At 36.2% G+C, this 12,655-nt stretch overlaps 1 long non-coding RNA gene across 1 annotated transcript; it reads left to right on the top strand.

Annotated features, from left to right (window-relative positions):
• The first annotated feature begins 7,341 nt into the window (after positions 1–7,341).
• LOC149046069 (uncharacterized) lies at positions 7,342–12,443 on the top strand. Its single transcript, XR_016186636.1, has 2 exons — positions 7,342–8,078; positions 9,737–12,443. It is a non-coding gene; the product is annotated as an uncharacterized LOC149046069 (long non-coding RNA).
• The last annotated feature ends 212 nt before the right edge of the window (positions 12,444–12,655 follow it).

A 12,655-nucleotide genomic window follows, 5' to 3' on the forward strand; every position in this document is an offset into this window, starting at 1 on the left:
AATTCAAGGTTTTAATGGGAAAAGTATGAGGCAAAACTTTTTTCCGTTGTGAAATGCTTTAGACCGCTCCTACTGAGATCGCCACTTAAATGTTTCCCCTCTTTTCCCCCCTTCGCCCCCCCCCCCCCCCCTCAATACAAACATATAGGTTCTTTATCACTTTAGAAATACGAAAATAGCCAACGGTTTATTTCATAATTTTGATCTTTTAAGGAGCAGGTGTATTGCACCTTAGTACCAAATGAAGGGGATAATTGAGAGTAAACACTGTAAAATCATCAAAAACAAAACAAAATAAACAAAATAAAGAAAAAAAGACCGTAGAAAAACTAAAACGAAATAATCTAATAAATTAATAAATGGCATTAAACGATCCAATTAAACCAGGTTAACTCAGGACATCCTCAATGACAATCATGTTCAAAGTTTTCCTCGCTCGTATCTTGAGTAAGGTTGTAGTAAGAAAGGGGAAAATTAGAACAGATCGTAGCGTACCACGCTAAAATCATAAAGCAAGAGAGCATTAATTTACTTTTGTATCTTTTCTTTCATTTCCGGTCATGTGATGCTCAACAGCTTGTAAGTATCTATTTATTGTGTTACGTACGTTTATCCACCCGTTGATCTTGTTGTCAGCTCGAATTCAATTTTTTCTAAAATAGGCATTTGGTTAGTATTTGCGTAGAGTTCAACTTGGATACATACATTTTAATTACTTGAATTGAAGAACCTTACGCTGGACAACAAACTTATCAGTGTGAAAGAACCTCTTTATTGAACTTGAATTTCATTGACTTTCTGTACCGTTTTTCACTCGTGATGTTATATTTAGTTAAGAAAAAGAAATTAAAGTTGCTGAACATATCAAGGAATTCTTTGCAATGAAGTCTTTAAATAAAGGTTTTAGTACATCACTATGCAATGTTTCACTGATAAGTCACTGAGCTATGTTATGATTAATAATAGAGAAGTAATACCTACAAATAGTTCTTATCACTCAAATTTGTATCATTAATGAATTATTATAGAATTTTCCCAATCGATGAAACTATCGGCAGCTTTATTAAAGCAACATAGCGAACTTCTGAAATGCGGGAAATGTGGTAACTCTAAGAATAGACCGTATTGTTCTAAATGGTGCACAAGGACCTTTCATACGTTGAAATTTAGATAAAGCTGTAGTTAGAAAAAGTATATTAGCTCATAAGCTTTTGCATTCAATACTAACAATATTTTCTTTTATCATTATTTCTCTCTATTTTCCAAAATGAAATTAATCTCCAGGCTGTAAGTACCCAACATTTTATTTATTTACGCGTATCACAGACATTCTAACGTACGCACATGCCGAAAATGCTTTGAAGTAGGCTGTAATCTTAAAACACTAATTCTGCTTCTTTTATTTCCTTTTTCTCCCTCAATCTTACTGGACATATCAAGTTGGTAAGTGGTTTAACGTTCATTATCAAAACGAACTTTTATCGATAACACTTTTTACTCATGCGCTCCGTAGTGGGGTCGATTCGTTTACAAATCGCTGTCAATAATGTAAGGAACAAGTGTGAGTGCAAGTATTTCACCTCAAGGGTTCAAGAACTACTTGAAAAACATTTGAAGTTACTCTGCTGTGTGAAAGTGATAACTCTTCCACATACCTTCCACACGTTTTTAACTTGCCTTATGCAATTAATACATGAGCAATATGAGTGATGATCGAAATCGGAAGACCGCACAGCGGGAATCAGATTTGTTAATTACGAGTTTGATTACAGATAAAATTGGACGACTTGAATTACTGTTTCAGTTAGTCAGAACTATGAAAAAATTTGAGAAGGAAAATAGACATCAGTTGTACGTTTTCATTGAAAAAACAACAATTAACTCGGCGAAGTGCGCGACAACATCGCTGACTGTCCACTTACACGGGCACGACGTATCCACTCTCCTACTAGACAATCCAATTAAAAGGCATGGCGCGTACTATGATATGATGAATGATTTTTCTGGATACACTTTGGACCCTCTGAACGTCAGGGAATAAAACAATTTTTAATGCGAGCACTATAATTCCTTAAAAATTCGTAGACACTTAATGGGACGCTAAGAGTATTTAGATTATCCTTAAAGTGCCTATGACACAAAATTGTTTTGCGTGAATAATTAGCTCACCATCTGTACAAACCAATTCCGATTAGAAGAGAAGTTTCGGAAAACTTGAAACTCCCGTGGGCTGGTAACGAATTAGCGAATGATGACGTAGAAAACCGTGAAAACTCTCAGTTGACACTTACAAATCTCTCACATCTCTGGTAATTTTGTATCGGTCAGCGTTGAAATGCTCTTGCAATAATGTCTGATAGCGATGTCTACCTACCTTCAGCGAGCTCTACCGAGAGTTGTGATACATCGTACTCAAGTAATAAAGAAGAAATGGACGTTGCGACTACGGTTCAGCCCTACGAAGGAGAACCGCGTGCATCAAACGAAGATTTCGACGAAGACTGACAAAGACAGTTTCTCGCCTGCGATGTTCAAGTCAAAATTAGAACAAGAAAATCTCATTATTGAATGTTTAGTTTGTTGCTTTTGTGTTCTGTTTCTTACGGTGAAATCTATGGAAAGAATGGCTAGCATTGTTCGTTCCTGTTACCCTAAATTGTATTTCTTCGCACTAAGTGCGGCGAAGGTTCCCCTTGGTCGGTGCTATAGAGTTTCGTTCCCGTAGAATGATTCCCTTAGCTAACCAAAAGCTAACTTTTGATGGAAGAATCAGCTGTATCGCGAAGCACGATCATTTTTCGCCGTGAGGTCACCGGGCAGTTTCACAGCATGTTACTCCTTTCCTTAGACACTGCAAAGGCAGAGGCGATCGTTGTCGGGCCGGTCAAATGGAAAAAAAAATTGCGTTTAGAGTCATCTGATTCAAGTTCATCTCAAAAAGGGATTTCAATGAAGAAATCTTCTATAGTTTAAGTGCAGCATTGCCATATGACCCATTTCTCTCAGTGGCAAATAATTGACATCAGTATAAGTTGTAAATTTCGTATGCATCGACTTTCACACAGCACTGGGATTCGCTACCATTTAATTCAATAATATTTGTGTTTCTTAATTTATCTTGTTCCAGTGCTTTTGTCCCAATGAAATCGCTACTGTTGCGAATTTTCTTTTTTGAGGGCAGGGGGGAATTGATGGCTCGTGGAATAGATTTTTGGGAACCTAGGTTAGAAGAACACACGGCCCCTTCGAGCTTGTGTTTATGTCAGTATTTGACAGAGCTTTCGCACCGTTCAGGCAACAGAATATCGGTTAGCTCAGGAAAGAGCTTGACCTTAATTACAAATGTTGTATTTCTGTTATTAAAATACGATGGAAACTACAATAGGGTTTTCATATGATAATGAAAGCGCAAATGTAGTCATGAGGAAAGACAAGGAGTATAGGTACATCTTAAGCGCGTGAAGTAAAAAAAACATTAAGGAGCTCACCGTTCTTCGCTTGCGAAATGTCAGCCGAAAAGAATGTTGAAGAATCGTTTACGGTGTGGGAACAGGCCCCTTAATCAGCATTCTCTTTAGCTGAATTCACTTGTTATCTTCCTATGATTTGATCAGTGATATGTGTCGTAACAGTTGTCTTCGAAGCCGGTACGAAGGATAAGGCCGATCGGCGATCGAAGATCGAAGCGCGTCTATTTTGGTCATACAGCTACATCCTTTGGAAAGTAGTGTATAGTATGTGTATTGTTCTTGCCGCGCAGTACGTTTGCCCTTTCTTCTTGATTTCTCCTTTCTCCACCATAGTTGCCGACGTGTCTCCACAGTTTTCTACGTCACAGCTATGATACGTAACATAAACGTTTTGGCCGCGCGCTTAATGAAGACACTTTTGAGCCGCCAAATAGTACTTCCAATGCGCAAAAAAATGGTCAAGGAGAACTCGCTAGGCGCTAATTATTTTAAATAGCTATCAACCAGAAAATACAAAAAAAAAATCGTGTCATGGGCACTTTAAGGTCAATTTCATCAAAGTTATTTGCCTAGTGGAGTCCTTCACCTAGTTTATCTCGTTCATTTGGTATTTTTTAGTACCTCCTTCGCATCAATTAGCCTCCTTGGAAAATACTTCTTCCTACAGCTCGTCTGAATGCTTACCATGTTGATAAACACGTTTTAGATTATCTTTAAGGACTACTTGATAATGATAACTTTCTCTTGATGGTTGTAAGTGTATTCAACATGTCATAAAATATTGAAATTGTTTCAATTTACACAATGATCAGACCAATAAGTGCCCCTTGGCGGCGGAAAATTTTTTGGCGGGCAAAAATTAATCAAATGACCACAATTTTTTTTATTTTGGCTTTTTGGTAACGGTTGAGTTATGGATTCGTTTTCTCTAGCGACAGTAACAATTTACGATCTGCTTGTGCACCTTATTGCATATATTTATTGGTGTCTTTCTTAGTGTTGTGGTTCCGAATCAGGCGAAAATATTAAGCAAGCAATAAAATAAACAGTATTTTTAGGCAGAAACTAATTTCGCCAAAATATTTCTTTTCATCTTTTTTCTCCTATGGAATCTGCGTTGGACTACAGAACGTAAGTAGATAAGGTATTTCTCTTTTTCCATTACTTTTGAGTCTCTCCATCTAATACGTCCAGCTCACTACTCGACCACGAGCGTTCTCCTGTAAGCAGCACAATTTGACTCCACGCTTGGTGTGGGAGTAGGACGGGTTTGGAATATAGAATTGATTCAGTTTATCTTTTTAATAATAAATAATTCCTTCTTCCAGTCAATGCTAAACATTAGTTTGACTGATTCAAATGCATTTTAGCCTTTTCAGCAATAAAATTACGTTGACAGTCTTTATATGCTTTGTCATGTTTCTCTTTTATTTCTCAAGGTGGGTGTTACAGTCTTATGCGTCCAAGAAGATTTCATTCTCGCTCTTTCTCGGATATTGAATAAATTAGTAGGAATTCCGCTTCAGTTAGTTTGCTGTTTTTCTATTCAACTATTCTTTTTTTTCTCATCCCTGTACAACCATGAATATGATGGACACACCAGGAGGTAAGTTCCAATTTTTTTGTCTTTGCTTTTGACATAGTGTTACTAAAAATTCAAAGTCGAGTTTAGGTCCAGTCTTTAGATGCTTTGTATATCTTACTGCTTTTTAAAGATCTCTTTTCTGTTTCGTGTGAACGAAGATACCGTAACTCGACTGTTCGTCATGTTTCTCTTTTATTTCTCGAAGTGGGTGGTACAGTCTTTTGTATCCACTGAAGATTTGATTTTCCCTTTTTCGCGGATTTGAATAAATTAGTAGGAATTCCGTCTCAGTTAGTTTGTTGTTGATATATTTTTATATTCTTTCTTTTCTCATTCTTGTACAACCACGAATATGATGGACACATCAGGAAGTAAGTTCCAATGTTCTTTTCTTCACTTTTGACATAGTGTCGCCATAAATTAAAAGTCGAATTTACTGAGGTCCGGTCTTAAGCTACTCAGTCCGGGGGTTATGTTTTAAGAATACCGCTCTTAACACGTAATACGTAGTTGTCGATCTAATCCGTCCATTAACGCTATGCCGACGAGTTTTTGTGTTCCTGTATTCCAACAATAAGCAGGAAATTAAAATGCAGGTGATTCTCGTGAGATAAAAGCTCTTTCCGAGGAACCATTTCATATCTTTCTATTAGGGCACAATGACTCGCAAACGATTTAGCACCCCCTACCTTTTCTTCTTCTTTTTTTCTTTTGATCGAAATATTCGAGGAAAATCCAAAAAAGTTTCATGTTTATCAACCACGGCTTGTTATAGCCTTGTTACTTCCTAAGGAAAAAGTCGAGAGTTTCCGATACTTTTCGCTTTTGTGCTTCTTATCGATCAGATCGTGTTCTATCATTGTAACGCAACCCCAGTCTTGATGCATTGGCCCACTCTATCACTGAGATGATCGGTTTGCCTTCTCTAAGTAGCAAGGTTCTTAAAATTTGGTAAACTGCTGTTGTCATTTTGTAATGAAAAAGCCAGAACTTGATTTGGGTCATATGGATTTCCTCCCTACCCCTAATCCTCCATGTATTTTCAAGGGAGCGGCATCTTAAGACGAAAGAAAGGTCACGGTTTGTCATCGGAGTGAAAGCACCGTTTAGATGAAAAACTATTCTTTTTTTTGTCCTCTCGATGATGTCACTGCGACTGTCTGTTTGTGAATTGATCTGCTATAGTGAAAGTATTTAGATCTCCAGGCTTAAGAGGTTCGCGATCTGACCTGGTACTAGTGCCATGAAGTTGGGTGGGCTAGGGTCGTTCTCCAGTTTTTGTAAAGCTGTTTGTACAGCTACCTCAATTGAAGAGTTTGTCAACAGTTCCATAGACCTCGAAACGCATAATTGTGCTTAGTTTGGAGCCATTTTATAACTGCAGTAACAGTCACCGCAGGATCGGTGCAGGCTGGTCTCTTGCAAGATATGTATTTTGGAAGGAAAATGGCAGAGTTCAGTGAGCCCTGGGCAGTACAATGATATAAGAAAGAATACTTCCCTTGTGGTACTATTACAAGCTAATACACCTCGCCTCAAAGGAACGAAATTAAATTGCCTGTTTTTGATGGATATCTGGGTTTTATTAATTAAATTTAGTCGTGGTTTTGCTTTTTTTTTGGTTTCCATCTTTTGTTTCTTTTTCTTTTCTATTTGATTGAGGCTTCCCAATTATTTTCGTGCACGTTGTGATATAAAACACATAAATAGTGAGATATATCTTCTTCGTGTTACATTTGATAATTCTATGTTATAAACTAATTGTAGTTCTTGCTTTAGAGTGTTAACTTTCTTAATCGGTTTTCTTCATTTTCTTTTTAATCTGGTGCATTGACCCTCACTTGTCAAATCAGCGCGTAGGTAACGTTTTCGTTGTGTAATAATTTTCTCTTTTCATTAGTAAAGATAATGGTTAATGTCTAAGTAAATCGGTGTTCATGGTTTCTATTACATTTAACTTGCTCGAAACAATTGGAATATCTAGATTGACATCGCTCAACAAGTGAAATGAGGCACGAGATTTGCCTTCCCGTTCGTAACTGATAACTGAGTTTCATTGATTACTTGTAGTTTGTAGTTGATTAAAATCCATCGCATTCTGTTACTGTGATAGAGACTCTTTGGGAGTGCATTTTTCGAGCTGATTTTAGCCTTTTTCCTTTTTATTTGATTGAGGCTACCACGTCTCAATTATTATAGAGCACTTTGCGATACAAAACACATAAATAGTGATATATATCTTCTTCGTGTTGCATTTGAGAATTCTTTGTTATAAACTAATTGTAGTTTTTGCTTTAGAGTGTTTACTTTCTTAATTAGTTTTCTTCTTTTTCCTTTTAATCCGGAGTAACGTTTTCCTTGTCTGATAATTTTCTCTTGTCATCGGTAAAGATAACGGTTTCAAGAGGAATATCTAGATTGACATCGCTTAACATGTGAAATGAGGCACGAGATTTGCCTGCTTGTTCGTGATTGATAATTGAGTTTCATTGACTACTTGTAGTTTGTGGTTGATACATACTTAAGTGCTTTTACTTTCTTTAATATTTTTTTTTATTCATTTTCGTTTTAATCTGGTGCACCATCTTTCATTTGACAAATCAGAAAGAAAGTGATGTTTTCGTTGCTTAATAGTTATCAGTTGAAATAATTGTTACTGACTACACAACATTGCTACAAACAAGTCGAGTCGAGTAATTTTATTTCGAAAAGAGTAAATATTTCAAGGTTTTTACAATTCATTACATTAAGAAACAATTCAAGTTGTGTTTACTTTGTTGCTCTCAGAATAGCACAGACAGACAGTTTAAAAATTATGCTAAAAAGCATACGTTTTGATTGCTATCATGCAATCTACTTCACAAAACATCTGAAGATTAAAATTTCCTTTTTTGGGGGTTGTATTTAATGATTATAGGTATTTATCAAATTGCATTTGTACTCTAGTGTACTTACTTCCTTTTCTTTCTTCATGCATTTTCCTTTAAATCTTGCACATTGACCCCAATTTGGGAAATTAGACAGTAAGTAACATTTTAATTCCTTCTAAATAGCTATTAGTTAAGGTAATGTTTTCTATAGGATTGGAATTGCTTGAGGCAAGTTGAATATCTATATTGATATTCGATGTAATTAAAAAGTGAAATGTAGTGCCGAATTTGCTCTCTGCCTTTTCGTAACTTCTAATTGAGTTTCATTGACGAATTGTAATTCGTGTTCTGGTTAGTTTACTGTCTCTCTAATTTGTGCGACATTTTCTGACCAGTTCAGAACATCTTCTTTTTTTTAGTGAGTTTAAATTTCGGGTGCTTAAGACGCATAGTTTCTTCTCGTGATCAGTAAAAGAAAGCGCAGTTCGAACCGTTACTGAATTTTTTAATTTGAAACTTGAGTGTTAGATTCTGCTCGCGCAGAAAATTTCACAGTCTGATGATCGCTTAGTATGTGAAAATCCAATAACAGTTCACCTTATCTAGAATTTATATTTTGCTCAGTATATCTTTGCTTAGAGCACTTCAGGGTGGGTTAAACAACCTAAGCACAGCATGTTCAATCTTTTAGTCAGAAAAGTAGAAAATCACTCACGTAGGAAAGTTTCATTTTGTAGTGGTATTTGCCTTTTTCCTTTGCGATCATTGGCCTTTCAGTACGTTGAATCTCTAAGCAACTCATAAACTAGGTCATACATTACGGTGAAAGAAAACAAAATTCTGTAATTTAAAGAATTTTGTTTTCTTTCACCATATCAAGTATCTAAAAGTATCAATTTGTTGCCTTAGTATTACTATTTTGTATGAAACACTTAAATTCAGCTAACGATTTATTTCTGTTGCTTTTTTCTCTGTAAAATCCTGATTTCTGGACAATTCAACTTTGGGCTTTAGATTTCACGTGTATTATCACGTGACTTTTGATGTAAACAAACCCCGAAAGTTCGGACATTGAGTCGAGCTCGCAGCACATGTGTCCAAACTTCGGCTTTGGAAATTTTTCTTAATTAACTTCCCACTTTCAAGTAGCGTCTCTACGCTCAAAATTGACATCTTTCTTTTCTTATTTATTTTATCGTTTATTGTAGAATTGTTAAGCTTTTGAAACCATCTTGAAGGAAAGCAGAACAGCTTTACGGGCCCGTTAAGTTACCACAACCCCGAGAAACGGGCTCCCGGTCCGGAAAAAGCTGCCCGGCCCTAGTGCACTTGGGCAAAAAATATTAAAATGAAAAACATTGTTCGCTTTTGTGGCCAAAAATGAGTGACAGCAGAGAGTACAAATGGAAACAAATGACACGTTTTTCGATGAAATGTGAGTTTCCTGTTCTAACTCAAAAACAGAAAGGAAAAGTATAAATTGTAGAATCGTTTTTGTGGTTATTCCGTGCGCGCCGGTCTATAGCGTAGTATTTAAGAAAAAAAAATCGAAATGTCCAACACTAAAAAGTCATACGGTAAAATGCGTAATGGCAGAGTTAGGTCGGGCTAGATGGGAAATATTTGGCTTTCGGTCATGGCACTCGGACCTCTGTGTTGTGCTCGGTCCGTACGTTATGACCTCGAGCCAAATACCTTCCCATCCGGCCCTCCCACACAGTCAATTAGTACACAGTATCTCACAACGGCTTTAAACTGATCGTGAATTTCAGTTGATTCATTTTCTCTTCTTTTCCATCGGATTCACCAAGGTCGCATTCGCATAACAAGTCGTAAGTAGCTTTTTCTTTACTTTTCCTCATTCATTTTCACATTTCTTGCAAACCAGGTACTTTTCGACAGTCATCATGTGTTAGACTCTCTTCAGAATTATCATCATTTTTGCGAAAGAGTAAATTTGTGAAAGAAAAAGCTTTATTTACAATGAACCGGTATAGTTTTCGCCCCAACCAATATTTTTGATTGCGGCCAAGAGTTATACTTTGGCAAAATGTCCTTTTTACTATTGGTGGCTGAGAGCATGTTAAAGATTTTTAACCGGTCAGACTTCCCCATTGACTGCCAATATGGTAACCATTTGAAATACCCAACAGTTGTGGCAAATGTAATAGGATGCTTAGTCATACTACTTAGTCATACTCATACCGAACTTAAGAACAATGTAGGCAATAACAAATGTGCATCACCAACTAACAAATCTCTTTTTCTTATTTCCGACCTTAACGGGCAAACAGATCGTAAGTATGTTTTCTTTTTATAGTTATTTGGCGGATTTCACATGTCTTTTGACTACTGCAGTAACAGTCATGTAACATATTTGTGTCACTGCCGCTTACTTTTGTAATAATGAAAGCTACAATTTTCGTTTTATTAATATGATTATGGATGAGAAATTATGATCATCAATAAACATAGCATTCTGATATTCGCCTTGCTTCCTAAGTTATGGTTGGAAACTTGTTAAGGTCGTTTTGAATTAGGCTCTTGTGGGAATATTTATTCAGTATGAACCATAAGAAGATAAGGATCCAATTTTGATTCAATGGCTCAGTTTACGAAAAGATTTAATGTTATCTGTGGTAGACTGTAAAATTGAGGTGTTAGTTACTTGAAACTGATTATGAGAATTAAAGTCATAATCATGAAAATACTTTCATATCAGAACTATTTGTTGAGCAGAGGTCTTAGCCGACTGATTAATGAATATCAACGCTCTTGGTAGTTAAATAATTTCATTTTATTTATTTTTCTGTTCTCTATGTATTTTTTTCCATCATTCCTTGGCCTTGGCAATTGTGAAAAACGATCAGGGCGTAAGTATATGTACCGTTGTGATTTAAAGCATATCTATTTGCATGGCACCTTTACAGTACGTTTACGCTAACATATTTAACTAAAGTACAGGTGATAAACGAAAGAAAAAGTGCATAGCATTTCTCAATAATCAACTGAATGTTTTAAGCAACAGATGCACGTTTTAATTATATTTTTTTATAACTTTTATTTACATGCCACTTCTGCGGTCACTTAGCTGGTAAGTTGAATTTAGTTTTTCTCGCGCAATGCTTATTCTTAATAATCATTCTCAAGACAATTAAACTTTCCTTTAGTACTTAAGATCTCATTTACAACCGGACCGCGTATGAATTGTTTACTCTTTTCGGAGTGCATGTCGATTAAGTGTTGTAAAAACAAAGCCACAGCGAATCAGAACAACGAAAAATCATTGGAGCCTCAAGAATCTAATATTCAAAGCAAACATTTGGCATCCAGGATCATGTAAAATCAAATTTGCTGAGAAGCTGTAGTGCAGGACGAGGCGTAGCAAAAATCCGATGTTACCAAGGATTACTTCTGAAAACTCCATTTAAAATCGCTTTCGCTTACAATAATAAAGTTTCAACCAATGAAATTTACGCTGACATCCATCAATGTGTTTTAAGTTTACTTTTATGCTTTATTTAGAATTTTGAGCTCAACTCGTGCTTACTGTAAATTATATTATAGTTATTGGTAAAGACTTCCATAACTGGCCCCTCATCCTGTGATCTGCTAGTGACAGCTGATGAGGAACATTCGGTTCAGCAATGCTAACTTTCTCTACCTCCTAATAGCGACTGAATCTCGTCCAAGACTGCAAACAAAAAAGTTCACGGTGTCTACCATAGGATCATTATAAGGCCTGACAAACGCAGAACAGAAATAAAACAAAGTTTAACACAAGTAATTCAAGGGCTGGTCATACCACGCGTAAAATCAGTCAAACCCTTAACGCGAAACCGGCGTGAACGAGGTTAAACAGAAATTTAGAAATGCAACCCATCCTTGATAATTTTCTCTCAAGTTTCTGACGAATCTTTTTCCAACGTCACATCCTTTCCTGGGAAATATAAATTTAGGCGCTAATGTTCGCTGTCCATGTGTTGAGAAAGTACTGGAACCTGATTCCTTTCCTAAAAAAAAGTGCGGGGGGGGGGGGGGGTAGAGTTTTACGATGAATTGTTATTTCATAACTTAAGCTATGTTATTTAGATCATTAACTGTTCCTCCTTTCTTATCTTATCTTTTCTGTCTAGCCAAAAGGGAAGGTAACTATCAATATCATCCGTTCCTATAAATAAAGAACTCTCCTGTGGCTTAATATACACTATTGACTCTCTGCACCGGCTGATTACTGATCGGCAAATTGCAATCGTAAATAGTAAAGAATTATCTGCGTGTTTATCAATGACAGTTAGTGATAGCTGTTAATGTTACAATGTTACTATCCAAACGATTTTACTGATGTGAAAAATATTAGTATAAAATCAGTACCTAAGTTCTGTAATAAACGATATTTGGATAATTATCATCAGATATCAGTCATATTTGGCTGATTGTTTGTTTGATTTAACAAATTCTAAAATATTGGCATACCAAATTAAACAAACTGGTTGGTTCAAATAAACAAATGAATAGATAATGGATTAACATCTTTTCAAAATTGTTTTTCTCTTTCACGACGTTCTTCCCGGATTCATAAGCGGGTGAGTGCGACGAGTTCAGTTTGTTTGTTAAGCTAATGATGTGTGTAGTCAAGTATCCCAGGGCTATATTAAGCCACTTATTAACTCACCGAATGTGAATCTTTCTTTTCATGTTCACCTAACATCCTCATCCGAACTGATATA

Source organism: Pocillopora damicornis, chromosome 5, assembly GCF_964200805.1.
Source record: "Pocillopora damicornis chromosome 5, jaPocDami1.2, whole genome shotgun sequence".
NCBI classification, from domain to species: domain Eukaryota; kingdom Metazoa; phylum Cnidaria; class Anthozoa; order Scleractinia; family Pocilloporidae; genus Pocillopora; species Pocillopora damicornis.